This window comes from Cuculus canorus, chromosome 14, assembly GCF_017976375.1.
Source record: "Cuculus canorus isolate bCucCan1 chromosome 14, bCucCan1.pri, whole genome shotgun sequence".
Taxonomy (NCBI): Eukaryota; Metazoa; Chordata; class Aves; order Cuculiformes; family Cuculidae; genus Cuculus; species Cuculus canorus.
This window is the reverse complement of record NC_071414.1, coordinates 8512963-8540368: the sequence shown is the minus strand read 5'-3', so window position 1 is coordinate 8540368 and position 27406 is coordinate 8512963. Positions and strand designations below refer to the sequence as shown.

The 27406-nt window shown below is 43.8% G+C and overlaps 1 long non-coding RNA gene across 14 annotated transcripts in view; it reads left to right on the top strand.

Moving 5' to 3' along the window:
* LOC128853648 (uncharacterized) overlaps nucleotides 1–26391 on the top strand; it is a 38946-nt gene extending 12555 nt beyond the window's left edge. For 4 of the 14 annotated variants that reach the window (XR_008452295.1, XR_008452286.1, XR_008452284.1 and 1 more), the window contains 8 exons: nucleotides 3023–3118; nucleotides 7081–7192; nucleotides 12517–12612; nucleotides 12756–12923; nucleotides 13556–13789; nucleotides 16431–16550; nucleotides 23262–23392; nucleotides 24067–26055. This is a non-coding gene — a long non-coding RNA (uncharacterized LOC128853648). Of the gene's footprint in view, nucleotides 1–3022; nucleotides 3119–7080; nucleotides 7231–9046; nucleotides 9310–12516; nucleotides 12613–12755; nucleotides 12924–13555; nucleotides 13790–16430; nucleotides 16551–17700; nucleotides 17789–23166; nucleotides 23393–24066; nucleotides 26056–26247 lie in introns of those variants that run through there. The other 10 variants (XR_008452287.1, XR_008452294.1, XR_008452296.1 and 7 more) reach the window with 10 other exon arrangements.
* The last annotated feature ends 1015 nt before the right edge of the window (nucleotides 26392–27406 follow it).

Below are 27406 nucleotides of genomic sequence, written 5' to 3'. Positions count from 1 at the left end.
TTTCAGCATGAAAACAAAGCTCTGCTCTTGACTGAGATCTCACACGGTGCTGACAGCATTTGCTGGGGTGCTGCCAAATAACAAAGGGCAATATTTTCTTTAAAAAGCAGAAAGCATATTAAAAGTTTCTATGCTCTGCGAAAATCTCGGAGTCACTTGATTAGGAGCTTGAAGTTGGTCGGATTCCTTCCAGCTTCCCCACTTCACCCTCGTTTCTGCATGATACTGCAGCTGCTCTGATGAAAAACAGTTATTTAAAAATTTGCTCGTAGCTATGGCAACCTTCATGCACTGTATTTCAATTGAAACTCTGAAACAGCAGCAGAAGTTTCTTAATAGGATATTTATGAAGATTTTAGTCTTTCTACATTTTAAAATGGAAATATTCCATTTTTAAAGGGGGGTTATCAAAATCTCATTAATTTTGGAACTGTGTTTTTATTGTGCGAATGGCTGCTTAGCTCTTTTTTGTGGGTTTTCAAGTGTATTTGTTTAAGAATCCTCTGGGTTTTTTAACTCTTGAGAGCCTAAGACCTGGGGCACTTCCCAAATGCTTTCTCCTCCTATCTATGCCTGGCTTCCTGCTCTTTCTACCAACTGGCTGGTTTGGTAGTGGCATGGTGGAGGGACAAGGCAATCACTTTGTTGGGATCAGGCTGGTGGGGTGGGAGCATTGCCAGGGATCTCAGACTTTGCCTTCCTGCAATAAATAAAGCAGGTGGTTTATTTAGCCCTTTGCCAGGTCTCTGCCCGCTCTTAGAGAAACATGCAGTTGTCGGATGTCTGCCCACTCTTAGAGAAACAAATAGATGTGCTTGCACTTGGATTAGTTAGCATCTCAATATTTCAATATTTCTTCTCAAAGGCACAAGATTTCAGGGTGGTCTCAGTTTGTCTAGGTACAGCCACACTAGGTTTTAACTTCACAGACAGTTCGGTGTCCTAGCTGTACCCTGGGAGGGTTAAATTTACAAAGCTGCTATTTTTCTTTTGTTTTCTTCCCTCTTCCTTTTCTCTGTGCATTCACACCTTCAAAACTATGCATGAGGATAAAATTAAGGAAGCTTTGCCGAGACATACACTCTGCTGCCCTAAACCCCCTTGAGCCGTGATGATATGTTCTGGTGCCTCCGAAACATGGATTAGGTCTAATTAATACTGTTTCTTGATCAATGGTTTTGACACAAATGTGTTGAAAGGATTTACGTAATTACCACTGAAAAAGCAAGAGCTTTTTGCTAAAAGGTTCCCAGTGCTGAGGTGTGGAAGTTTCCTTCTAGCAATGGTTTTGTCCTCCAGCTGCTGTAGGTGTGTGACTGCCCCATCACTCTTGATTTTGTTGGTATTTTTTTTTCACCTGGGCAGGTTTGAAGCTACTGGTTTGCACTAGAAGATGCCTGAGGTGTGGACAAGCACATTCCTCACCTTGCAGAGTTTGTATAACTGAGCATTGCCACCTTTTGTCTGTACCTATGGGATTATTCCTGACCTGTAGGGCGAAACATTCATTTTTGGAAATGCTTCACAATAGGCTATAACAAGCCAGCCCGAGGAGGTGTGATAGAGGTATTCAAAGTGGATTTTTATGTTTCTTTATTCCAATCTGCAGAAAAAAGAGTTCGATTGATCACACTTCTCACAATACATCTAAGAGAAAACGTGAAAATGTGAAACATTCAACACCCTCTTGTTCTTCCTTTCTGCATTTTGGATGTCTGATATTGTCTCCACTGTCCTTTCGGCACACTGGTATCCAGTGTCTAATTCATGTGCCATGTCTGTTGCTGTGATCAGATGAGACAGGACCGGGACACAGAAGAATATATGCCTATTAGATAGGCAGGGCTCTAGAAGGGGGATTGCACCACTACAAAAGAGATTAAACTAAATGATGAAAATCTGCAGTCCACTGATTGTGCTAAACCAACTACACTTTATTCAGGACTGTGAAGCTCTAATAGAGGTTGGAAAAGCTGCCAGAGAGGCTGGAATGATGTCTGTATTGGAATGGGAAGTTTCTAGTTCAATAAGAAATAAGCAGGATCAAATAAAGCAAGGCTGAGTGGGATCTTAAGGAACCTTCTAGTCTAGAACATGCACTGTGCTTAATTGCCATCAAGGAGATTCAGGGCTTGGATTCAGGGCTGGATCTGGGCTTTGGCAGTTTTGTTGTAAAATTTCCCTATCACAGCACAACCACATATGAAAAGATTTGTACAGTCCTGCATGCTTTTAGCATGGAGAAGAATGCACAGGGATGAAGAGAGCTGAGGTATGCACACCCTTCTTGGAGTAGCAGTGAGGTCTTCTATAGACCAGCACAGTATAAAAGAGGCTGGAGGTACAGGGCTGCACAGACATCACCCAGTCATGTCTGTTCTCTCTTCCACTGGATCTTATGCAGAGAATAACTTGGTCAGCCCTGAGGATTAAAGCTCTTCTGCCTTGTTTTGTAAAGTGCCACGTGGAGCATGTGGATGCACAGGGCCTCATTGCATTGCTATCCATATGCTGCAGATACGGCACGATCAGTGCCAAACTGTGGATTAAAATAGCATTCACACTGTCTACTTCAGGGCACTGTACTGAGGCGGTCGTACCATGAGACAAGTCTTTCTGACTTAAGAAAAAAATACTATCTTCAGTTTGCATGGGGGCAGTCAAGAAGCTGTGTTAGAAGCTGTAGTGTACCTTGCCATATATTTGTTTTTCTTTTTTGGTTTTAAAGTCAAATTAGCTTCTTTCAGCAGCTGGAGAAAGTGAACATAACTAGAAGGCCAAAGACAGGGAATGATGCTGGGATAATTTCCTTCAGTAGGATTTGTGCCCTATATAAGTAATTTGCAGCTGACAATCCACCTTTGCTTAGTTTTCATTTTAATGGGTACTTTCTCAGACACTTTTTATGATCTAATAGATCTAATTTTTTGTCAGCAATTCAGTGCTTTCAGCTGCAAAACTATAATGGAATGAAAAATGCAATTTGGAAAGTAACAAACATTTGTTTTGTTTTGTTCTGTAGTTTCCCACTGAAAAAGAAGAGGAGGTATTTTCCCCTGCTACTCAAAACATGGAAACAAATTCTAACAACAGCTTACAACTGGAAGGAATTAACCAGGTAAGTACATGAATTACATGCTACAGCTTATGAAAGCTGTTTCAAAAATCTGTTTGAAGAAACCACTGAGCCTCCTCCTTGCTCACCAGATCTTGCTGTTGCTGCTGGAGCAGCTTGTGGCTGCTTGCATTGCTCTGACCTGTTGTACTGATGGCCCAGAGGAGCTGCCAGGACAAGTCCTTGCAGGATAGCTTACATTGAAACAAACGTACAGATGCTTACAAGAGCCTTTAAAAATCTGACTATTGCCCGTTTGGCTTCCTTTTTTCCAGATATAATGCAATGTTTCCAACATATGTAGTCCTTCTCTAATTTAACAGATTGAGAGTTTTAAGACCCACTACTCTCCATGATTTCACAGCAGTTCTCCAGCTAAATCTGGTGGGTTGGTAACGTTGAAATTCATGTCTATAATTTTCTTCGTTGTGTTTGTTGTTTTGAAGTTTCATTACTCAGTCCTGGCTAGGCACATGGCAAGGGCTGCACTCGTATTTCTACTGTTTCGTTTTTCGTTCCTTCAGGGGTTTTTCTTTTTCCCCTTAATCTTGCAGCTTGTGTTTTCTTAGCTGATGAAGTCTTATGAGGAGCGGCTGAGGGAACTGGGGTTGTTTAGCCCAGAGAAGGGGAGGCTGAGGGGAGACCTTATTGCTCTCTATGACTACCTGAAAGGAGATTGTGGAGAGGAGGGCGCTGGCCTCTTCTCCCAAGTGACAGGGGACAGGACAAGGGGGAATGGCCTTAAGCTGCACCAGGGGAGGTTCAGATTGGATATCAGGAAAAAATTTTTCATGGAAAGGGCGATTGGGCACTGGCAGAGGCTGCCCAGGGAAGTGTTTGAGTCCCCATCCTGGAGTTGCTTAAAAGATGGGTAAACGAGGTGCTCAGGGACATGATTTAGTGGCAGATAGGAATGGTTGGATTCAATGATCCAAGAGGTCTTTTCCAAGCTAGTGATTCTATGATTCATGAGAAAAAAAAAAAAAAAGGTGCCCTGAACTTCTTGTTAAATAATTTCATCTTGTCTATATCTATTTTGAGGTCCAAGAAATCTTGTGATAAATCCTAGTTCTCTGATGCAAACTCCTCAAAATTGGCTGAGAAACTGAAAATGTGTGTATTTATCTGAGTAAAATAAATATTTATGGGAGCCTTCTAAGCTCTGTCCCTGCCATCTGGCTCTGCTGCTTCGGAGGTGTTGGAGTCTTCCCGGCGTTCATCCCTCACCTGCGCGGGTGGGAGCAGGGCAGAGTCGCAGCGCACTGGAAAGAATAAACGTTAAGGATAAACGCTATATTTCATATTTCAGGGCTTTTCCTCCCTCCCTTTCCTCAGAGTAGCGAGTGAAGCTTGTTTTGCCCATTAGAGGGCAGAAATGTAACAGCAAAGAGCAGTTCCTGAGCTCCTGGTTTTACAAAAATAATAAAGCTCTTAGTTTCAGGAGGGGAAGAGAATGGGAAGAGGGGCAAACAGAAGTATAGGCATCTAGTGAAATAGCTTGCTAAGTGTCAAGCATTTTAGGTGGAGAGACAGAGAATGAATCTTTGCCAGTTTACTCTATAGGCAGACATGGAGAAAGAGAAGGTGTTTTGCTTTAAGAATGTTAATTTTAGCAAAGAATTTACAGGTGGTGTTAGAATAAGGAATAAAGTCAGTAAGGGAGTGTTCTCAAAACCAGTACTTCTACTGACAAGCACTGGGAATTCATCCCTTTCCTGGACTCTGCAGCAGAAGAAATTCAGTGATCCCAAGCTTGTTTAATCAAAATAGCTCTGCAGTTGCCTTTGCTTCAGGGATTGTCTGTTTCCACAGATGATTGCTCATCTGAACCTCAGAAACATTTGCTCCATCTCCATCCCCCTTCCCTGAAGAAGCCCAGTTTGCAGCAGCGCGTAGCTCCCTTTTGTCAAGCTGCCTGCAGAGCTACTTGGGAAGTCAAACACAGCTCTCCAGATTTATTAAAATGCATTACTTGCTTTTTGTCGGCAGTGCTAATGTCGGTAAGAACAACAGGGCGAACACCTTAATAGGCAAAGCAAGATCTTGTGTAGTGTTTATCTGGCACACATGCATGAAGTTTGGATATGGCTCAGCTTTTGCTTTACAGGCAGAGGTCGTAGTAGTTTCAAATGGTGTTGGAATTGAGTGCAACTGGGCCTGTGTAGAAGAATCCTAGAGCTGCTGAGCTTAATACTGAGCTGCAGGGCTGCAGTCTGAACCCAGACCCTTTGCAGAGCATCCTTATGAGTGCAGATGTCTGGGAGCAGTACTGTGGCAAAATAAAGCCTTTAGATGGCTGAGACTGGACACAGAGGCTGGAAGACCCTGTCACCATGGATGTGTGGAGTGCTGTGAGGGCTGGTACTGTGTGTCTGCCACTCTCCATCCACACTGATGAAATAAAAGAGAAGGAGGCAGCTCTTCAGGTGTTTTGCTAGGAAAGCATATTACAGAAATAGAAACAGTTCACCCGGCATTGCCCTCCCGTAGGTAGAGCTGCTTTTCCACAATGCACAGAAGCACCAAAAATGCTTCATCTGCACGCACGAGAGAGGGCATAATCTCTTCTGCTGCCAGTACTGCAAAGCTACTCCAATTAGTAAATAATTCTAATGGTAGGGGAATTTTTTTTTTTGATCTGCAAAGCTACAGCGGCTGTCCAAATCATATGGGTCCTTTTTATGTGAATAAATTCTACTGATATATGACAGAGATAAAGGGCCTCACTGAATAGTTGCATAAAGAAGCTGAAGGATAACACTGAATTGCTGAAATAAAAATGCATCAGTGGAGGTAGATGATTCTTACTTGTGAGAGCCGAAGTCCCTTTTGTCTCAATGTCTAGTTGTGGCCAAATGGGGTTTGCATCCCATGTTGAAAGGTAAAGCCATTTGTTTAAAATGCTTAACCTTTGTTTAAGAGTTGTTTCAGTAATGACTCATGAGGAGACTGCAGTGAATCACTACTCAAATTGTCTACTGTGTGAAGAATTTAGTTGCAGAAAAAAGGTTAGTGGAAAACCTCTAAGGTCTAAGGCAATCACAGTCCAAACCGCTGTAATCATTTTAACTTGCTAACTGCTGCAGGTTGGGCTCAGCCTCACTGCTGATGGCATTTTCCAATACAAGATTAGTCTACTTTTCTTTGGATTATGTTGGTATCACCAGTGTCCAAATATGGAGTAACTTAATGTTTCCATTCAGTGCTTTTGTATGTAAAACGTGTTAATCGATTCTAAGCAGCAGAGCATCTTCTGTGAGCTGGTATTTGGCACCTCATTTGATCTGTAGCTATTTCAACTATCCTGAGCTGTTTGAAGGTGAAACGTGTATCCTGGCACAGAAAGCAGAGCTGCAGCAGTTCCACTGCTCAAAGGTGCTGAGTCCAAGCACACACAGACATACCAAAATTTTGGTGGTAACATTGCAGATGGGATTTCCTGGATCAAAAGGAGGTACTTTGTTCCTAGCAGGTCAAGGACTGGATCAGAAAGGTAGGGACCTCCTGAGGATGTTGAAGTTCTAGTCTTTAAGGAGCTCAGCTTCTGTGGAGGAGCTGGGCCTAAGGAAGGCAAGGAGATAAGGTCTAGCAAAGGATGTATGTGAGCCATCTCAACAGAATGTATCTGAGATATTGGTGACTCCAAAAAGCCAACAAGCAGCCTTGCTCACTTCTGCTCAGCAGAACTCACAAAGCCTTCAGCAGCAGAGCAAATGGTTCCTAACACCTCCATTTGTCCCCAAAGAGAAGTGCTACCTTGGAACTGGTGAGGCAGGAAGGGAATCAGCAGCTGTCTCTGCTGTAGGCAGAGCTGCCAGGCACAGCCCGTGTCCTGCAGTCAGGCTGTGCTGGTCGCAGGCTGTGGGAAGGACCTGAGCACAAAGCAGCGCTGCCTTGCTGTTGTATGTCATCACTTTTCTTTGCTTATAATTGACTGAGTGTTTTACATCTATTCTTGACTCAAGCCAGGGAGAGTCTTGCAGCTCTGAAGCGAACAAGTGGAGAGACCAAGGATTTCATGGGAATCTGAGTAACCTCCTGGATGGTGGAGGAGGAGCAAAACCTCAATTTCCTACAGTGAGTGATGAAGAATAATTACATCATAACTGACAAAGGTGCTGTTTTTAAGGAGGATAAGTTTCCCAATGGCAATACTAAGATGAAAAGCTTTCAGCTTTGCTGTGTCATTTACCGTTTTCCCTTGTGTTGATTTTTTTATAGTGGTTTCTGTGGAGTAAGTGGCTACTCAGCAAAATTAATGCGGCAGAATGAGACCTTTAGATGAGGTCTGGGATTTCATCACTGAGCTTTTCACATATTTCAAAGAAACATATTAATATTAGGAGAGACTGTTTATCAATTACTTACTAGTTTACTTTCCAGTCCACACCACAAAAAAATTCACCCAGGGGTTCTTGCAGTGCTCTTAGGAGTTTTTGGCAGAAGCAGCTCCCTGCAGCTAAAGCAGAATAAGCAATTTAATGTGTCTAAAGTTTAGAAAATGCATCTTTCCTTTCTAATACAAGTTATCTGTGATGAGTTATCACTACTTCTAGGGTTAGAATATAAGCCCAACAACTTATCTGGCAACCTCTAATAGCTGTGCAAATGCAACCTCTTTGCTCTGTGACCCAGGAGAATAGCTTCTTAATATTCCTGTTAAAGTCTTAGTGTTTTTGTTGGGTTTCCTGTAAATTCATAGTGTTTCATTTTCAGCCAAGCTGCAACAAAACCCACGTAATGATTAGGAAGCCTTGCACGTAGATACAGAAAATGCAGTCACAAGATTGCTAAATAGAAATTGCTCTATCTTTAAATGATCATGAGCTGTCAGCTGTTCCTTTGTTGGGATTATTATAGACACACATAAAACATTTGATTGAATGCTCAAGTTTTCACCAGCTAGAATCCAGACGGATGTCTGATAAAATAACAAACACACCCCACTCCACCCCTCCTCAAAATCCCCTTCCTGCTTCAGCTGAATTTCTCTCTGTATTGAAGCCAGTATTTCATGGGCTAAATTGGACAAAGCAAGCAAACAATCTCCTTCACATTGATTTCCAAATCAAATCATTGTTAATCACATCAATATTCCCAGCCAATTCAACAGTCTCAGAGGCCAGCTTTCTGGCTCAAACAAGCTCCTCTGCATGGATGCCACGGAGCCCTCTGTGTGTGCCACTCAGATTTGCTATTAATTATTGTTGGAAAAATTCAGCTCTGATTCTCTCACCTCTTCTTTCTTCCCCCACCCCCTTCGTGCAGCAAGGAAGAAACAGAAATACTATTCTTCACTTGACATTGGATTTCTAACCCCTCACCTTGATGTGAAGGGAGAAGCTGCCTAGTTCTAAAACACAGATCCAGGGCACCACTGGCTTACCTGTAAACAACCACAATAACTCAGCTGTTGGAGGCATGGTAGAGCTGCTAATTTCTGGGGCTAAACTCTGCTCTTTTGTGGTACAATTCAGACAGGGGTGTGACAGCCTTAGGGGGTGTCAGAGCCTGTCTCCTCAGGCTGTACTGACTGTGGAGCAGAAGCCTGCTCCTGCAGATGTTTGTCCAAAGAATTAATGTGCATCTCTACATTCAGTGAGACACCTCTCATGCTTTAAACTAAGCAAGTGTCTGTGCTTTGGGGGGATGGCAATCAGGGCAGAAACAGTGGAGTTGTGGTCTGACCAGGAGCAGCAGTGGTGCTGGCAGCTTGGTGTGGGAAGGGATGATGCTGGCAGGAGCAGGAAAGAAAGTGAAATCAGCTCTTGGCCCTCCCCCAGCAGCCCTGCCTGAGGTCAGGTCTCACTGCAGGTGCTGAACAACAACTTTCCTCTCTTGCCAAAGAGTGTGCAGAAAGGAAGAAAAGGTGGCAGATTCAAACATGAACATTTCCAGCTATTGCTATATATTGCTATATTATTATTACAGGAACCCAGCAGTGTGCATGCACACAGGCACGCAAGCAAAGGGGCACACTCCCACGTGCACTCAGGGCATGTCATGGTCCAGTGTAGAGGAGCCTGCGTAAGACTGGATTATTGGTCAGTCTGAAAAGGAGACGACGAGCCTTGGAGATGAAAGTCCATTCTCCTCAGTAGACACAGCTTGTGGGAACTCAGTGCACACTTGGGCATAGCTGGTTGGGAAAGCATATGCTGCCCATTTGGCATGGAATAAATTTACCTTGTCGGGTAAGCAAGACTTCAGGACTATATCTGTAGCATCTATTAGGAATGGCAAATTAATTAAAAGTATGAACTAATTAGCCTCCCTGCTCTGTGTCTCTTCCTTTGCCAGGGCAGTGAGGCTCATCCTGCCACAAGCCCTGCAGCAGCCTGTGCTGTCTCCCGAGCAGCCCCGCATTTGCTAAAGGCCCACTAGTCCTCCCTGTGCATCTGGGGGCTGAGGTGCCCTCTGCTTAATGAGGACAGAGACAGTTTGATGATGCTTTCTGTAGAAGTGATCTCCCCTATTACTTTACTGAAATTATCTGTGGACTGGTTATAACGCGGCCTTAGGCCAGTGTGTGAGCTGTAGAGTAGGGTCACCAGCAGAGGCGGAGATGGGATTTCAAATGGCCTCTGTCTTAGAAGTGGAACCCTGATGAAGAGAAGAGGGTTCTAGAAAGAGAAATAAATTTCTCTTAAGGTGATGGAGCCGTGGTCCTTTAGCAGAGTAGTCTTTCTATAGTCTCAAGGAAGCTTTAGCCAAGGGGGCATTGAGGCTAACCTCCGATCTGCAGTGGTTAACCTGCTAGAGAGCCCTGTGTCCTCTGTGAGTGGCAGAGGCTGCGCACAAGCCGGTGAGCACAGCGGGAGGCTCCGCAGGGGCTGCACAACCAGCCCCCGTCAACGCGACAGGTGGCTTCGCCCTGTGAGAGCGAGTCTTCATTCTCTTGCTGTCACATTTTCCTGTCTGCTCACTTGTAAATCAAATTGCCGTGTTCTCTGATGATAATGTTTTACTCCTCTGAAAGTTGCTGTTTGCAGAGTGGCGTCTGTACAATGCTATTTTCCCCTCTGAATAATCATTTTTATAACCTGAAACTGAAAAGAAAACCCAAACAACTGCCATGGAAGAAAGGAAAATTCTCATGGAATAAATCTCCATAGACTCAGTTAAATTTCCCTGTAAATGCATATTACTTTTGGAGCTTCCTGTGAAGGCAACAATAAGGAGAATTACTCTGCTCGGTTTTTACCTACTGACCCTACCAATTACTTTACTCAGCATGCTATCAGAGGTGTTGTAGAGCTGATGCATTCACTGTTTTCTGTTTAATAGACCTGATATTCAAATCAAGCGATGTCCCTTGTCACAAATATAATTTCATCCTTCTACCGCACTTGCCAAGAACAATGCAATGGCCTCACTATTAGATACTGTGCTTGGTTCATTACTTTAAAATATGTTAGTACTTTGTTCATAATAGCTTTGATGGCTTAAACAATATAGGTGCTGAATTTTTAATGGTAACAATAAGACATTTATTTTATTTTTATTTGAAGAAGGATCAGGAAGTACAAGTACCTTGTAGGAAAGCTTCTTTTTGTGAAATTAAGTCCAGTTTTGCAACTGTGCTGGATCATGCTAACATCCTTTTTTTAAGGTGACCCTGAAAATGTTGCAACTACTACCTATGATTTGTCATTTAAGGGTGCTACAAAAAAATACTTCAGGGTCTTTCATAGCACCTGGGTGAATTTTAACTTTATCTTCACAGCCCAGCAGAGAGGGTTTGGCAGCCATAGGGTCTAAGCTGTATGTGGGGGGAGAAAATCTTGCCTGTGCTCAAAGCATCTTTAAATCAGTGGCAGAGAAATTTCTTGTAGGTGTGCTAGATTTGTCATAGGACCACAGGCATGGGTTGGGGTTTCAAGATCATGTGGACATTGGCATCATCTCCCCTATTTCCTTCTGGTTCATTGAGCACTATATTCAGGTCTGATATGTCAAATTAATAGTGAGATTGAAACCCTAACAAGCGTCCCAAAATTATCCTGCAAGGAGTAGAGACTGAAGCTGCAGCAGGGTAGGAAGCAGGGGAGAAGCTGTGGGTCTTCACAGTGTGGACCAGCTTGCAGCATGCCATGCAGCCAAGGTGCTGTGCTGGTTGGCACCTTCATGAGGTGTTTGGAGGTGCAGTCAGTGACAAATGGCATTATGGAATGCTTTACGCATAAAACTTTTTTGCCTTGATGTGGCACACGTCTTCCTGGGGAGAAGCGCAGTGGCATTTTTGGATGTGGTGATCAGCCCCTCGGCTCATGGTGGTCCTGCATGGCTGCAGCCCCTTTGCCTCCAGGTCTGGCCCACCAACCCCTTTCCTCAGGGCAGCTACATATTCCTGTTGATGTGCCCACAAAGGGTTTCGCTAGTCTTTCCCTAGCTCAGAAAAAAGGTAAGAGGCTGCACAAAAATTCCCTATTGCAACAGGAATCTGGGCATTCCCCTAAGTGGGGACTCCCTGGTGGTCCCCATTGCCTGGGGAAGAGAAGCAACGTTTTAAGGAAGGAACATTTGAGAACATTTCTGCAAAACCCAGAAAATATTTTATTTTTAAAGCCATGTGCACAAAATATGGCTTCCTCTGAGGCTGGAAATTGTCTCACAGCAACGTATGCTAATTCATTAGATGAATTTCATTCATGGAGATTACTAGAGTAATTTCTTCCTACTTTTGAATGCAAATTGCAATTCAGGCCTAACTATGGTGGTATTCCCATTACACAACGCTGAAGAATGTCTATAATATTTACTTTACACTTGCTTTTAACTTAGTCAAATCTATTCTTAGTAAGCTTTATCTCATCCCACAACAGTCTTTTCTGCTCTTCCTCATGTCTGGTTTTGAACGAGGGCTGGGGCTCAACCTGTTCAGGTAACAACGGTACTGCCCAGACCTTAAGTCCCCTGCACTTGGGGGGACCAGAAACTATAAACTGTGACTTACAGTTCTCTTCTTGTTTTGTTCCCGGTGGGAGCTGTGTCTGCCCAGCCTGCGGCAGTCTAATACAGAGCCAGGGGCCTGCTGAGGCATAGCCAATATCTGCATATTTTCACTTTGATTTAAATAAGCAATTAGTTAATTAATAAATAGAGGGATTTACTTCTGTTTTGATTTGCAATTTTAATTAATGATTCCTTCAGCAGAAATAAACCGCCCCAATAATAACAACTTTATAACCTCAAGACTTCTCTTTGGACTGCTTATGAAAATGCTGCATAATCTCCATCAGTACAGAACTTGTACTGAGCATCATAAGCATTGAAGAGGAATAGAAAGAGGGAGAAGGGGAGAGAATGACATTCATTTCCTCCTATACATTAGACTGTTTCTTATAAACTGTTTTGATAACTTTTTTCTGCTCACAATAGACTTTCTTGTGTGTTTACAGGTGTTATTCTCTCTCCGTGAGCCTAATAACTGCCTGAAATCATTTGCTGAAAGTAATTGTTTGGACATATCTCCGTATGCTCTAAAAGGTAGTAAGGTACAAGGTTTTCGTTATTGTTCAACTCACATCTGGAGTCGACTCCAGCCTGTGTCTGGCACGCCAAGTCAATAGCCTCACTCTATATTCCACCTGCGTCTTTTCCTTTCCTGAGCTTATTCTGTCTGACTTGATTCTGCCAGGTGGTGCAGTCACAGGAGGAACTGTGCGCAGGAGAGAGCACTCTGGTTTGTAGTAGGAAGCCGGTGTGAGGAATTAAAGCTCCTGTTGTGACAGAGATGGCAACAAAAGTAGAAAACTTTGTCATGCAGAAGGAAGAACTGCCTTTGTGATAACTGAGACATTCAGAGGTGAGATATGGGTATCGAGCAATGCCTTTCACACTAATTTTCAAAGTGCTGTTAATCTCAGCTTAGGTCAGGTCTTGTAGCTTCCTTGACAAAGGCTGCCTTGGAAAACCAAGTCAAGCTTCCCCCTGGCCAGGTTCAAGAGAGCTCTGCTGTCTGTCGGGCAGTGGGAGCTGCCTCTTAAACAAAATAATTTACCCACTGTATAATTTCATCGCTGCAGCCTCCCACTGCTGTCACCCATCTCCAAAGGCCCATTATTGCCCAGTCTGTAGATTCTTGGAGTAAGCAAATAGCTCAAGCTGAGAAGTATGGAATTGGTACATTACAAGAAAATCCCTCAACCTTAAAATTGCTTGTGGTAAAATGCTCCAATTTGTAGATATCACCATGTAAGAGACCAAACCACCTCAGGAGTTTGAGAATAAACCTGGCATGCAGTGGCAGTGGTGTGACTGGTTATGGGGCAAAGGAAGGAGAGAAGACTGGCTGAAAATACGAAGGATCTGTGTTTGAAGGAAAGGCATCTTAACAAACAGTCTTAGTCGTCACCATTCTATATTTAAATCGCAGTGCGTCTTCCTGCTATTATTTAGAGCCATTAAAATGCAATTAATTTTTCATCTTTTTTTCAGTTCTTGAATAATTAGAGCCACTTCACATCAATGGTGATCCATAAAGAAAGGCATTTTGCGTGTGAAAATCTGCAAAAGGTGCAAAACTTTGGGGTATGGGCAGTCAGAGGTGAGCAACTGGGATTGGTTATGCTACAGAGCGCCCCCGCCTTTGCACAGCTCTACAGGATCATGGAAAGAGGCCAGTTGCTGGATTTCTGTACTTTATCTTGATTAAACGGCTGTTTCAATTTGGTATGCACTCCTTTCATATTTGTAATCACTTTAAGATTTTCATTTTATAGTGTTCACTTATTTAACTGCTTGTTTCCTGCCAAGTCTAAAAAAAGAAAGGCTTTTCCTTCCCTTTGCCTATCCAAGCTGCCATAAAGGCAAGAGTTTACACAAAATTACTTCTATATTTAAGGTCTCCTAATGTAAATATCTGATTACTTTAAATAGTCAGAGCCTGGGAGATATTGCAAGTAAGCATTGGAGTGAAAGATCCTGAGCTGCTGGGGGAGGCTGACGACTGCTGCATGCATGTGGCAGGCTGAGGGGCATCCCTGGGGCGTCCCTGGGGCATTGAAGGGTTGCAGCCCTCCTGGGACCTATGTGCATGCTGCCCTTCCCCAGATCCTCTGGAAGGTTTTGGGGCTTGCTGTGGTTCTTTTTCAGGTGTGAGCTGCTTGTGGGCTAAGGGGCTGTGACAACCTGAGGGCTCCTGCGGTGCTGCGGGGTTGGGAACAGGAGAGGAGAGGCTGTTGGAGACTCTGTGTTGTGGGCACTTCTCCAGAGATGTGGGAAGAGGAAAGCTCTCCCCATGAGGCTGCAGTGGTTGCCAGACTACCACCAACAGAAAAATAACCCCCTTTTGGTTCCTTATCACCCAAATTGAATGTCGTCTGCCTTGTATCTTAGCCAAGGCAATGGGAAAAAAATATAGTCTAAATGTGCTGGAAAGGATGAAACTCTCTTAGGTTTAAATTTTATTATTACAGACTAAGGAAATCAACATATTCTCAGGCATTTGCTGGACTTGTTCGCTTTATTACTCTCATTTGTCAACACTTTTTAATTAATGTTCAGGGATATTGTTTAAAGAAAGTGAGCAGCAGTAAAGCTACAGATCATCCGAGGGGAGCTGCTTTGGAAAGAAGATCAAAAGTAGTGAGCAAATGCCTGTGGTGTTACCTGTTGGCCCATGGGTTCTGTCTTTACCATTCCCTTAGCAAAACTGGTGAAATGCATTGGGAATCTCAGCGGTGGTGGCATTGAACCATCTGACAAATCAGTATGGAAGTATTTGCGGCAGCTTCCTGTGGCCTGCCTGGATTTACCCTGAGGTAAACTCAAGGGTCACCACTAGAAATGATTCCTACAGACACAAACATTATTGCTCAGCTCACCTTGGACATAGTTTCAGATTACAGCCTAAAGCTAGGGCAAGGCCATCCAGCTGGCTAAGAATTGGACTGTGTTGTAATTTGGGTTTAATTATGGCATTTTAGGGACAAATGGCTTTTGAACTGCCTCTGTAACCAGTTTGTGAATCTGGTCCTAGAGAAGTGTATCAAGAAACACTTCTGCTTTTTGACTTTCCAGTGCTGCCTGCTTTTAGCACGTACCTTCAGAGGGCAACAGGAAAGACAGGAAGACTGGCCAAATAAGCAAACTTGCAGAAAATCAAATTGGTCATAAAACTTGGCTGGCTGCAAAAGAAAAGGCAGCTGTGGTACAGCCCTGCCATAGCTGATCCATGATCCACAATCCACAGACAGTGGCAGCTAAAGTCTGCCTTTGTCTGCACTCAGTTGCAGTGCTGCAGCGTGGGTTTTTGCTGGACAAATTCTTGGTGTACATTGCTATGAGAGCCTAACAGGGTGCTGGGGAGATGACTACCCAAAGAAAACACGGACTTCTTGAGGTCAAAAGTGAAAGGTACTCACATAAGAAAACATAAAACTGTAAGTCTGTGGGATATTTGAATTTAAAACTGGATCTGGATGCGCTTGATGATAGACTGCCAGGAACTGGTCAGTCTTCGGCACAAACCCGGCCCGAAGACCAGGACCACGTAACAGCGGGGACTGTGTTTTCTAGATTTCCCTGACTATCAAAAGCTTCTTTTTCTCTCTTTCTGAATAAATGGACTCTGAAGGTGTTATAATGAGCAGTGAGTGGCAGGGCTCAAAGTTTTAAGTGTCCTGTTTCTTGCTTTTCTTAAGTTACAGTGAAAAAGATGATAAATGAGGGACAAATACTGTGAAGGGGCGTATAGTAAGAGTAGTTCAGCTAAAAATACTGGAGTTCAAAGGCTCCTTACACTGTATGGGTTTTTCACATTCAAAAAGCAGTAATGCATTTGTGGCCTTGATGGTCTCAGAGAGCTGAAAAACCCTCCCTATCCTTTCTACGGATTTTCTTTAGCCTCCTAAATCTCAGTGATACGAATCAATCATATCTGAGCACCTCTGTAAAAACCTCACGTCCTTTCCACTGTGAGTTTCAACCATCATTCTCTTTTCAATCAATAGAACAAAAGCCAACTTTAGTCTTCATCCATAATTGGTATTAAAAAAAACAAGTTTGAGGTCTGAAAGAAAGTTTTGATCATTTCTTCTTAACCCAATGTCCCAAACCCATGCCCCAGGCATGAGTTCTTGTGGGATTTCTGATACTGCTTGAAGCAGCAGCATCTTCCCTTTTGTCATAACTGAAAACCTGGATGTGTATGATCAGAAACCTTCTGTGATTTACAGAGTTCGAAGTATCAAATGACCAAGCAAGATCTGGAGCAGCCATCTGAGCTGGATCGCCAGAGCCACAGTCACCTTTTGGTCAGAGGAGGCTTAGCCTCTTCAGCTTTGTTTCACACTACTCTGCTCTCTTCCAGCTCTTTCCAATTGTACAGAGTGGCACAAGAATTCATTACATGAGACCCCAAGGACTACCTAACCTGAACTTTATATGGACCACCAGCTCAGGAATTTTCATGGACATCGCTAGCCTAGCGGTAAGTTCAATGTTTAAAGGTTCTATGGGATTTCAGGGGTGTTTAGCCTTGGCGGGATGGAGTCTCAGGATTTTCACAGCTTCTTCTGGCACCCAAGCATCATGAAGCATGGGCACTCTCTAGTGGCCCCAGGTCAGAGTGATCTCAGAGTCACCAGTAACTCTTGAAGAATTGCCCAACCTGTCTGCATGGCAGAGGTTTGGCTTTGCTGCAATTTTTAAGGCAGGGAGAAATGTTAAAGAGCAGCTAAAGGAAAATACAGAGATTTGCCTTTGATTTGCATTTGAGTGATCGGGACCCTGTCCCTTGCCCCAGGAGCTGCGATGTGTGCTCAGAAGCAGGGTGTGTGTGTAAAAAGAGGTGGCATGAGTAAGGACAGTATTTCACTAATGTGAGAATACTGGGAGCTTTAGCTTGAATTTTTCTGCTTGTTAAAATTAAGGCTAGCTCACTCCTTTGCTTACATTTACTAGACCTGCTGGCTGTCATGCAGAACAGCTACACAAATTATGATCATCACAGGCAGCTGCTTGCTTTATTCATGGTCTGGTCTTACAGTTAAACGAAGTTTTACCCTGTCTTGGTTTTATGGTGAAACCTTAATTCTGTCCTCTACATCACAGTCACTTCAGGGCATGAAGCTCCTCGAGGAGACAGAGCCAGGGATGGCATTTCCTTCCAGGCTGCCATGCTCTGGGCTGGCGGTTGCTGCAGTGAGAATAAGCAACCACAGGAGAAGGATGGAAAATTACCTGCCAAGTCATTTGGTTTCCGTATGAGTGGTCCCCTCCCAGTTCACTCTGCTGTAGAAGTTTTCTCTAAACACGTATTCCTGCAGCTTGCAGCCAATTCTACTTGCTTTCCCTTCTGCAATTTCTCCTGTCCTTGAATTTGATCGAACCAAGCTGTAACCGGTGTGGTATTCAGGGTTCAGAGGATATCATTTCATGAGCTGTGCTCCGAAAAATGAAAAGAGTTGACCCATTGCTCTACTCGCCCTTCACCCTCAGCCCCAAACATGCGGCGAGGCTTGGACTTGAGTTGGAGAGTTGCTGAATTTTTATTCTCTTAGGCAATTTTTCTCTGCAGATTGATTTCTGTGGAACACCTCAGGGTATTTGCTAACACAAACATTGTTCCAATGGCACAGGCTGTTTGTTTACATCGATAGGAAGAAAAGAGCCCTTATTACTGAAATCTTGCCTTCTTCCCTCAAGTTTCTCCCCGGGAGCCATCACGTAAGCAATATCAATACCTGCTTTTTTTAATTTAAGGCCAATTTTCTGTATAGATGGATGTGACGATGCATAAATAATACACCACTTTACTGCATGGATTGTTTATTCCAAGTCTTATTGGCATGCACAGCACACAGGCAAACCAAAAGCTTCTCTGGATGGATATTGTCAGATAACTTGCCAGGTTGTTCCCTAGAGAAAATCATCAGGCATACAGAACTGGAGTTTGTAAAGTCCTTTTATTTTATCCTTTCAATGCACTCAGTGCTGGTACAGCAAAGTTCAGGCTGAATCAGCAGTCCCATTAAAATTCCTTATTTTCAGGAATTTATAAGTTGCCTGTGAAAAGAAAGAGCAGAAACGACTGTGATAGCGAAGCTTTCAGGATGGAGTCATTTGTACTAAATTTTAAAAAGCATACAAAACCAGAACGAGAAACGCTCTTTGTATAAAGCAAAGAGTCACGCTGGGTGGCTGTCAGGCTGCGGGAGATGGGCACCGGGGAGATCGTGCTGCTTAACTCAAGAGTTTGGCCACCCGTGCCGGCGCCTGCCGGCTCCCCATCATCCCCAGGCTCTGCACGCACGGGCAGGTGAAGGGGCCCTTCGCGTTCCAGAGGGCTTCTGGGCTCCAAGGGGATGCAAGCCTGGACAGACTGTTTGCTGTGGAGCTTATCGTGGTGCATGATATAGTCTACTTAAATAGATTATGAAAGGCCTAGTTCTTCCATTAATTGCAAAATTCTCAAGAACCTCATTATGAGCAGGCCTTAAATCACTTGATATGCCATATGCCATTCCTCAAATCTCCTACTGTGAGCAAAACCGACTCCTAAGTGCTTTACGATGAACTCAATTTACAGCCAATACCAAATAATACTCAATTCTTTCTTACTGCTGGGAGATATTTTCTGCATTTTTTCTATGGATGTACATTATTAAATCTGCTGAAACGAGGACTGAAAGGGGTTGGATTTAGAAATGTTGGATACAAAATTCTGACCGGCTCAGAGTCAGAGGGCAGTCCTGATGTTTTCTGAAAAAAATGGGGATTTGGTGACCAACTCCTCTTTGCTCAGCTGGCAGAATACTGGTTTGCATAATGACTGCATGTTAAATTTACATTAGGTTTATAGTTAATAGCAGTGCCTCGCTTGCTACATAGTGCATGGAAGCATTCTCAGCAGCCGGATGCTGGAATGGGCTATGATTTTGGAAGCTTAAGTAAGTATAAAGGATTTTCCTCAGCTGACTGCGTGCTGTTTGGTGTTAGTTGTTTCAGATTAGCAAGAAGCTACCTCTTCTCCCAGCATCTAGAGATGACAAGGGAACGTGCTACTGAATGGATTATTTTTTTTTCTTTTTTTAAAATGATTGTTATTAAATTTTGCAAAAATGCAAGAAGGAAATATAGGCCTGAGAGGCTTAGTCAAAGCAAGCCTATTAACCAGAGGAAATTACAGCAGTCTTGCATGTATTAGCAGGCAAAGAAAACAAAAGATATTTTGTTAAATGAGACTTGTTTGGATTGTCTGGTAGAATTGTTTTTTTGGTTAGTAAGCAATTGCTATGCTAAGCTGCAATAATAATGTAAGCATGATAATAAGATAATGAATGCTGATGGATAGCTGATGTAAATTTAGATGAGTGATCTGTCTGTCCTTATAAGAGTAAGGTGTCCTATTTAATGGGCAGGAAAGGCTTGGAAAAATGAATGTGTAAAATGTATTGAGTGAGGCATAGGAGCCAAGTTAAATGCAATAATGTTTTGGACCTTCTTTTCTCTGCATGGTGGCCATCAACATGCTGACAACGTTAGGCAAGGAGGCTGCAAGTCTGAAGATGAATGGCAGGATTAAGGTGTTCACTTCTGCATCTTGACTGGAGGCATGTGATTTGATTTTAGTAGCAGGGATGGGCTAATGCATGTGGCTTGTTTTCTGCTGCAGATACATGAGGAGGGCTTGCGGGGACTCATCAACGGGGAAAACGGGAGTATTGGCTGCTTTTTATTTTATTTTTATTTCAGACCCACAAATTCTGTGTCTGAGTTAGACAGCCAACCTTTTAGGACCCCACCACAGTCGGCAGAAACAGATAAGCTGCCTCTATGCGCAACTATTCCAGTTGCTCCTGCCTTCCTTGTCCTCCTTGTTTCAGAGCCCCTAACCAGATTATCAAGAGGAAATTAAATCATTCCCCAGAGCTGTCCAGGTTTTCCTACCCACCCCAAATCTCTCTAGCAGGCAACTGAAGCCCTTGTATGAACAGAGGGAGATGCTGGTTGGAGCGTTAACACTACCGTCTGTCACACACAGCTTCAAACAAACAAACAAACAAATATTTCTAATCTAGGTTAGATCAGCCTGTACAGCTTTGCTCCTGCCCATGGCAAAACACGCTCACCTGCCTTGCTGTGTGCTGACAGACTCTCATTATTCACTATTTTAGGCAAGCATCCCTCTTCAAAAAGTGCTTAAAATCTTTGCTGGGGTGATACGGCAGGTATGTCAAGATGGGGACACAAATTAATGATTAATGCCAGAAATACAGGTGTCTGTTTTTTGGGTTTTTTTGAAAAATTCTATAAAGCTTCAGCTGAGGAGCAGTTCCCCGGAGGAGCAGCCACACAGGCGGTGTCACATGCTAACACCGCTGGGTGATGGAAAAGCTCCTTGGGCGTCAGGACACCTGATGCAAACAGTGCACAAGCCTGGGGGCAACTTGGTAAGCAAAGCTTATAAAGCTGACAGTAGGAATAAATGTATTTTGGATACGATAGGTGAGCTCCCTCAGCTCCAGGGTAGCCCCACAGCAGTAAGAGAGAGTATGTGGGATGCTTCCAGGGAGCAGGCGTCTGAGCACACCTCCTGCCTTATAACCCACCATTGTTATTCAGATACCAGACACAGTCACTTACTCTTTCTAGGATGACTTTAATCAAGAACACTGCTCAAGATGAAGTTAATTGTCTTCTTTTAACAGCCTGGGGTGGAATCCAAGGTTTGTGGGCACACCCATCACTCCACCCTCCACTGGTAGGGTGATGCTAGCCTGGCTTGCAGTGCCACATTGATTCAGGGGGTGGAGGGGTCCCCGGAGCAATGGGAATGCGACTAGAGCTTGAATTTCATGAGCATGATTTGTTGTTTCATAGGAAAAAAAATATTAAATCTAGGGTGTCTGTTTGGTTGAATGCTGTAGAACAGTGGCAGCTGAGGGACCAGGGGTCCCTCCTTTCCTCACGCACTTTGGTTTCAATGTCCCCATCACAAACACGGGTATTTTTCATGGTGACAACACGCGTATCAGACAGTGTGCACAGAGGGTGCAAATACAGGACTGAGTATGCCCAGACCTATACCTTGTGCTAGCTCTCTCTGCCCTGACTCCCGCTCAGGTGTGGTCAGTTCAGCTAGAGGTGCCACCAGCCCCTCGCAGAGGCTGCCTGAAGCCCCCAGCCGCAGAGCAGAGCTGTGGTGGGTTGCTCGTCACAGCCCAGGCACCAGGGTACAGTCACCCCTGCGCGTTGGCAGGTGCCCCAGGGACTGGCGGAGGAGGCTGAGCCCCCGGCGGGGGGCACGAGCGGGAGGCTGGGGTGATTATACTCCAAAATGGCTTTGGGCAAGGTGCCTAACGCGAGGTGGGAGCTTGAAAAATGACTTGAGATGCGCAGCCAGCCCTGGCACATCTCTTAAATGAGAACCATCTTTTTTGCTGTGATAATCTATCATACTTGAAGCATTCTGAAAGCCTGTCTCTTTCCCCCTAACCATCTTTATCATTTTAATTTAAAAGCTTTTTAAAATTATCACCCAAATAAATGATAAGTAGTAACAGGGTAAACGGCTCTGAGCTCTCCATTAGTGCAAACAATGCAAAATGACTGTGCTTTATTTACAGAAAATTAATGAACATAAAAAAGATGAACTGCATGTCATTCTAGCGATCATAAATTGTTTTTCATGCAAGGAGGTCTGCAGCTTTATACATTAAATTCTGGGACAAAAGAAACATCTTCACAATATTAATTCTTGTAGTATATGATTGTATGTGAAGGGAATAGAAATAACATTTATTTTATTTAAAGACGACTAATGAAGTAGTTCTGATCTTTCCATTACATTTCAACAAGTTTTTCTAATCAAGAAGATCCTACGTTTTGAAAGCTAATTTTTCATTTTAAACTTTTGAAATGCCAGCAAAACAATGAAATGCAAAGGCAATATTGTGGGATGTCAGAACATTTCCAGTTCTAATGGGAAATTGATGCATTTCAGGGGGTTGGTTTTGTTTTTGATTAAAAGAAAAAAAAAATAGGCTATTATATAGAGGTTTTTTTTTCCTGTCATGGTGCTTTATCTATAGACAAACATGGCTGATATTCTTCAGTGGGTTTAACCACAGCTGGATGGGAAAAGGAGGTCTCTTTCCTGCACCTGATCAGGGCGGGATACCACACCGTTTAGTATAAAGGACATAGTGGTGAAGAATGGAGAGAGGGAAAGAGGTAATCACTGAAACCAACTCCTTCAGGGGCATGAAAGTCAGCGTGGATAGTCTTTGAAAAGTACCCTTGACTCTCTAACCCTGGTTACCAACAGTGGAAAGCAAAGAGAATCAGATTTTGGGTTTTTTTTGTTATTTTTAGGGAGTGTGGTGGTGGAGGGAAGGGATTTATGTTCAGCTTCACAAAGGAGCATGGCCACAGGAACCCACCTGTCATTAGGCTGATGCAAAGGGAGGGCATGAAGGTAACCAACCGTATGCAGGGCTGGTAACGGGGGAGAATGGCACTGGCAGTGCCTTTGGTGTGGGCAAAGCTCATGGGCAGGAGAGTGCCTAAGGCAGCAAAGGTGAAGCTCCTTAAGTGGGGAAACAATTTAAACCTATATCTCATCTCCTTCCTGGGCATGTGTGCTAGCAACAGAAACATGGAGGAAGGGAGAAAAGACTGCTCTGCCATTTTATTGCTACCTGCAGCTTATGCTCCTGAAAATGCTGGGAGAATGCCCAAGGGTTACTTATCGGTGATGTCCAGGTGAACCTGCCCCATATTCCTCTATCAGCTGCTGGGTTTCAGATCATGTGTTGTAGTGCTGCTTCTAGAAGGAAAAAAAAATGTGGAGTAGTTTCACAAGATTTTGTTGTCTTAATTTCTGTCATTGGTATCTTATGCTGTACTGGTGCTGCTACATAAATCTGCTGTCTAACACCTTCTCACAGCATTAATAGGGTTGTTGAGCCTTCGACATTTTTCACACCTGACAGTTTCTTAGAATGCATCAATTATTTTCCTACCTGTGTTCACAGTTTTCTTGTCATTTGGAAAAAAAAAAGAAGAAAAGAATTGACCGATTTTATTTTTTATTTAAACAGAAGAAGCAATGTCTTTCATAGCCTTTATATAAGCACAAATGTGATAACTGCCAAAGCTGGTGGTGAAATCTGAACCGGTGTACCGCCATTTTCAGGCCAGCAGGTGTGAAGTGGAAGAAGCAGGACAAGAAAGTCACACTAAATATAAGATGAAAAAAGAAATCAGTAGCTGCTGGTGCCGTTTCTAGCTGCACTGACGCACAGAAGCACATGTAAGCACCCATGGGTACGTATAGAAAGTGGTTCTGTCCTATAACGCTTCCTTGCTATAAACTGGCTGAAATTTCCTTTTATGATTTATGTTGGGCTGGGAAACAACTGGATTCTCCCAGTTTCCCTTTCCTTCCCTAGAAATTTGGGTTTATTTTTTAGAGCCTTTGCCACCTGCCTTATGCCCTATCCCCAGCCCCTCAGTTTATCTTCGTTCTGCTGCTCTCACTGTTAGACATCACCTCTCCTCCAGCTTCTTGCTGGAATCATGCCCTGGAGGTGGCAGGTCCGTGAGACCATCACAGCACCTTCTTTTGTCTCCGGTGCTTCTTGAACTGCGCCACTGCACACAATGGCAGACGGGTTCTTGCCATGTCATGAGGCCTGATGTTATACTAGGCTTTATTTTTCTTTTGAAAAAGAAGGAGTCAAAAAGGCTTTTGTCCCTATGTACTTTGTTCTTTCCGTCAGCAGTGTCACCCACACATTTACTTGACTTCTTTCTTGCCCTTACACACATAAAATAGAAAACTGACAATTTTAATAAGTATAGACTTTTCTGCCTAATTAAGATTAACGCAGACAGTTAAAGTATTAGCACAGGAACTGAACCTTGTGCCTTTCAGGAATTGCTCATCTATTTGCTGGGTCAGGTTCTGATTAGTTGTTTTAACACTTACTTATTTGCAGTGCAATGTCATGGGATAGACCTACTTATGCAGCCGTGCACTTCACAGCGTGTGCAGGGAGAGAACAACACACACGCTTTACATACTTTGCCGTACTCTTTGGTGTCAGACAAAGCTGTGGGCATCACACAGTGTTGTGTGGCCTGGAAACAACCCGACCCAGCAACCTGCCCCTAAGGAGCCCCCAGCTTCTCCTTGTGCCTGCGTGGATGCCATGAGACCCTGCTGGCCTTGCCACCCTCTGACTAAAATGGAGCGATGAAATTACTCCGGATGAAGTAGACATTACATTATATTTGTAGTGGTTGCAACTACCAGTAATCTCTGAGTTATTGACCTTGAGCAAGTCACCTTCACCCACGCCTCTGCCACGTTCAGAAACACAACAGGATTTCTGGAAGACCTGCTCCACTGGCTGTGACCTCTTGAAGGAGCAGAGTGGATTTTCTTAGGTGTGATTTTTTTTTATGTACTTTCATACTTTTCACATCTGGTGGAGGAATGGCAGCGTTCTCATGCACCAGCCACTGCTGGCTCCGGGGTGTAGTGGGATCAGGGGAAGTGGGATGGGGAGGGCAGACTGCTCAGCCCCAGGGAAGGGCACCAAGGTGACTTCTCAGCCTTCCCCTGAACCGTGGTCCCTGCCAGTACCTGTTTCACCTTACTTCACCCTTTTCCACCAGCAGAGCCCCAGCCCTGCAGAAGAGCTGAGCTTTGCAAATGACAGCCAGAGGTGGCTGGATGCTTCTCACCCTGCTTTGCCAGATGGGCTTGGCACTGTGAGAGGTAAATCTAGAGGGGACTGTACCCCCTTGAACCTTTTGGCCCTGTATTTCCCAAGAGGCAGCTCTGTCTCCAGCTACCTGCCCCTTCTCCGGTTTTGGGGGAGTAGAGGTCTGTGCTGGCTCTTCTCTTCACGATTTATAAAAAAAAAATAAAAGAAAGAAAAAAAATCCACTTTTCAGCAGAAGTGATGCACGACATGGCAGAAACTGTTGGGAGCAGGATTTGGCACCTGGGGGAGTGGGACCCATCTGCAGCTCCATCCAGTGTGGCGCTCCCGGGGAGCCCTGCACGTGCCTGGGGCTGTGGGCACAGAGCGGGGAGGAACCAGTAATGGGGAGGGGAGAAAAAACACCCAGGGAAATTATTTACGAGATTTTGATTTCTGCACAAATCTTGCCCTAAAAAGGGCACAGCTGTCACTCCATTTGTCAACATCAGCAAGTAATTATGTAAAGAAAAACATCATTGTACTTTTGACTTTGACGCTTGTCGTGTTGGCCACAGACCGATAGATGGACCACTTGGATTACGTGAGTTAATCGCATGGTGTGAATGCACAAAGCTGGGAGGACTCTTCTGGCTTCAGCTAAGCTTGTTATTTTTTTTTTTCCCTTAATAATAGAGTGAGAATTGAGAAAGAGAGAGAAAATTAGCAGTAGAAAAAAGCAGCTTCTCTTTGTTGAATAGACAGTTTAATTTATTCCTGGGCGCAATGTACCTGAAGAATGATAAGAAACAACTTTGATATCATGCTAAATAAATAAAAAAAAGGTTGCATAACCTAATTTTCTCGGGGTTGTACAGCAGTTTCTATTTTATCAGCTTTCCCTTAACTGGAGCAAAATTAATAAGACGAGAAAAGTAGGGCTACCCTGGAATAATACGAGATTTCTTGAAAAGGAAAAGAAAGTGTCTGTAAAGTAATTAGTTTGTGTGTAGGTTATTGTGTGGCAATTCAGGAGGGCTGACCTCCCATTGAGAGAGTGGCACCGATGACTGGGTCCCTGTGTCCCCAGGCTGCAGCCCCGTGTCCCCAGGCTGGAGCTTGCCTAGAAAGCCAGTGGCTCCACGAGCAGGACCTCACACTGGAGCTGGCTGGGGTGCTTGGGCTTGGCAAGTGACCACTCGTGTCTTGGAGATGGGAAAAACAGAGGGGGAGAAATGTCTGTGTGCAGCTCAGCTGCATTGAGTGTAAGCTTAATGCTCCAAAGCATTGCAACTAACCCAGGGATTTCAGAGGCAGCTTATTAAAAGAGATAAAAATTATTTACTCCATCTGAGAGCACAAGCAGCCCTTTAGTTAATAATTTCCTCCCATTTTCCCCTCTTGTTCCCCAAAAACTAAGTAGAAAAGAAAGCAAAAGATGAAATAAACTTCTTAAATTTGTGTTTCCAGATTTCAGTTCTGCTTAATTTAGAGATGAACCAATACTGCAAGTGCAGCAAGAGGGGATGAAGATAGCCACGTGCCTTCCTTCCCCACAGTGTCTGACATCCATGTGCAGGAGGACACAGCCCATCGTTCTGTCACCAGTTGAAGGTTGCTTCAGGTAAGGCTTTATCCTTTTTAGCTTTGACTATGTTTTAGAACCAGTCTGGAAAGAATAGTGGATATGAGGGTTTAGATATAAAATTACCTTTAAAAGAAACAAACCAGTGGTAGGCAATTCTATTATTTTTTTTTCTTCTGTTGCATTGCAAAGGGAGTGGTGTGTGTACACACAGAAAAGAAAAAAATGCACAAAAACAACCTACAAAACACCTGTGAAGAGGCTCCTTGGCAGCAGTTTTACTTTTGATAAGTAAAATTAAAACTGACCCCAAGAGGAGGCATCAGTGTGTCTGATTAGCTATTGAAGTGGGGAATTGTTAGTGCAGAAATTCAGCCTGCAGAGCTGATGCAGGTTGTACTGCAGCAGCATCTTTTGGAATCGATGTTTCTGAGAGGCTCAAACTGCCACAGCAAAAGGGGGAAGGTCCCATCCTCTCGAACCGAAGGGCCTGTTCAACTGCCATACATACAACACGTCCTGCTTTTCCACCCTTGGGCTGAGCTTAAAGAGTCCTGGTAATGAGCAAACCTGATGCCAGGAATTCCTGGGTACTGGCTCACCTTTCTCCCAATGTTGATGCCTGTTTGCCAGCCGCTGATCCCAAGGCATAAATAACTCTTGTAATGGGCTGACATGAAACTAAGCTTCTTACTTTACATGCGTTGTAACTGTACTGCTGGAAGTGAACTTGTATATGCAAATCGTACATCAGTAAACAGTGACGAAAGTGGCCTGATTCCTCAGGCGCGAGGCATTTACATTGATGTCCTTTGTGCGCTGAAAGCACACAATGTGTAAGGGAAAAAGAAAATTAGCCACTAGTAGGGTTTATTTCACTATGGCTTAGCTTTTGTGAAAAAGGAAGAAGCTCCCTGGTTGTGCAGCACGTTGGGAGACCAGCTGTAAAGAAGCAACGTGTGCTTTTGGCTTGCTTTCTCATTTTACACCATTCAAATAATGATAAAGCTTGGGTGCAGGTGGTTCAGCAAATCATTACGTAGT